This window comes from Lolium rigidum, chromosome 3 (genome assembly GCF_022539505.1).
Source record: "Lolium rigidum isolate FL_2022 chromosome 3, APGP_CSIRO_Lrig_0.1, whole genome shotgun sequence".
NCBI lineage: Eukaryota > Viridiplantae > Streptophyta > Magnoliopsida > Poales > Poaceae > Lolium > Lolium rigidum.
The window spans coordinates 39,188,754-39,191,223 of NC_061510.1; positions in this window are offsets into that span (position 1 = coordinate 39,188,754).

Sequence of the window (2,470 nt, forward strand, 5' to 3'; positions counted from 1 at the left end):
ATAGCTAGCATGCACATATGGCATGTTATATGTGGTGCGGAGGCGGTGTCCTACCACTACGCGGATGTCTCGCGCAATACTAAAATACGCCTCATGTTGTCGCTTCACAAAAAAACTCGTTTTGGCACCCCGAAAATGAAAAACCATCGCCCATGGGTCGGATTGGAAATCCGCTCCCGGGGCCATGCCTTCCTTCCTGTGGACCACGCATGTGCCAAATATGGCCTCGTTCCGACAAACTATGCGGTGTCACAGGCCGTTTCCTACTCATTTGCCCTAAAACCATAGAACTCCGGACGTGATAGCCTCGTTTGTGAAGGGTTTTCCAAAATAATCGCCGTATCCTAATTCTAATTTTTGGAGTGGTTACTAGGACACATAAAATGACGCCATGCGGCTCCAAGGGATTTTCTAACTTAGTTTAAATTGTCATCCGGCTAAAACGGCCCCCCACGGAGATGCGGTATGGCCGTACCGGGCTCGCTGGTGCACCCGTTCACCATCGCGCTAAACGAAAAAAAATTATCACATAAAGTGATGTGTTGTAGACCTCAAAACATTTTTCCCATAATTTATTGAGCGACGGAAAGTGTACCCCTAGTTCAAATCCGGTCACTTTCCAGCGGATTTGGCGGGACACAGCAGGAAGCCGCAGGGATTCCCAGATAGCTAGCATGCACATATGGGATGTGATATGTGGTGCGGAGGCGGTGTCCTACTAGTACGTGCAGGTCTCGTGCAATACACAAATACGCCCCATGTAGCTGCTTCACAAAAAAAAACCGTTTGGCACCCTGAAAATGAAAAAATCATCGGCCATGGGTCGAATTGGAAATCCGCTTCCGGGGCATTGCTTCCCATCCCAGGGACCACGCACGTGCCAAATATGGCCTCGTTCCGACAAACTATGCGGTGTCACGGACCGTTTCCTACTCATTTCTCCTAAAAGTCATAGAACTCTGGACTTGATAGCCCTATTTGTGAAGGGTGTTCCAAAATAACTGCCGTATCCCAATTCCGTCTTTTGAAGTGGTTACTAGGACACATAAAATGACGCCATGCGGCTCCGCGGGATTTTCTGACTTCGTTTAAATCGCCATCTGGCCAAAATGGGAACCCGATGACATATAAGAAAGTGTTTGAATTGTTACTATATTAACATGATATACATGATTCAAATATGCATGATTTTGACATAAACGGATAGAGGATGTTTTCTGAACATTTTGATACCTTATACGCATTTTTCTGACATCATATGAATTAGTTATGTTTTTTACAAAATTAGACAAATTTGACAAATAGTCTACGCCGAGGGTGGCCGTCGGCGTAGCCCTGTCTACGCCTAGGGCCAAACATATACCGAGGGCTGCCCTCGGCGTAGACTTCGCTACGCCGACGGCAACGATACGCGGGCAAACCCTGTCAGCAAACGTAGAGGGAAATACCCCATTTCGTCCCTCTCACCTCCCGCGCCACTAGATCGCTGCCTGCACCACCTCTCTCCGCCTCTGTCATATCCCAACATCAGAAAAGGCCAGCCCCCCGAGCAAACACACCCCGAACCCCCGACCTACTGCGCCGTCCACCGTCCATACACGCCCGCCAACAGTTTGGGGGCCATTCCCTGCCGTCCTACCCGTGAGGTGTTTGACGTTTCGCCGGCATGGATTCCGATGTCGAGGAGATGGTTGTGTCTGCTAGAGGAAGAGGCCAAAGATGCTTCTACCGCAGCTGACGATGACGAGCATATGAAGATTCTCTCTTGCCTCCTAGCCATGTTGGCACGGTTGGTTTTTCCTCGATTGAGGAGGCTTGCCTATGGAGTGATATACATGATAACTACATGCGCATGGCCGGCTTAACTGCCATTGACTGCATGTATCGCTTTTGCAGGGAAAAAGAGTTTGGTTTGCCTGGTACCCTGCTCTTTTCTAGTTGAAAGAACAGATGACGAATGTGATGATTGCTTGCGCGATCTTGAACAACATGATCATTGCGAGTGAGCGGGAACATCTATGGCATGACAATGAACCATGGCACCAGTAGGATCCTCTTGTGGATGTTGATCACCAGGTACCGGCTTCATTCTTCCTCGCCATGCATCAAGAAATCTGAGACACAGCCATCATCAACTCCAAGATGATCTAGTGGATCATTTGTGGATGATCAAAGGAGGGGCCTAGTGGATTATTTATGAGCTTGCTTTGTTGTGCTTTTTAATCTTAGGTTTATGTTAAAACTAAGTTTTTAAATTTATGTGAGGCCGTTTGTGGGTGGGGACAGATTTAATTCAAATATGTGAACCGTGTCACTGTTTTGAGAGTCCGTTTGGGAACCGCGGCTGGAAAAGCTGCTGCCACCATACAAATCCCCCCCCCCCCATCCCATTTTGCCGAAAAAACGGCTATGCCAGAGGCCAAAAGGGGGGGGGGGAGTGGAGATGCACTTATCTTTTTTTTTGTAATAT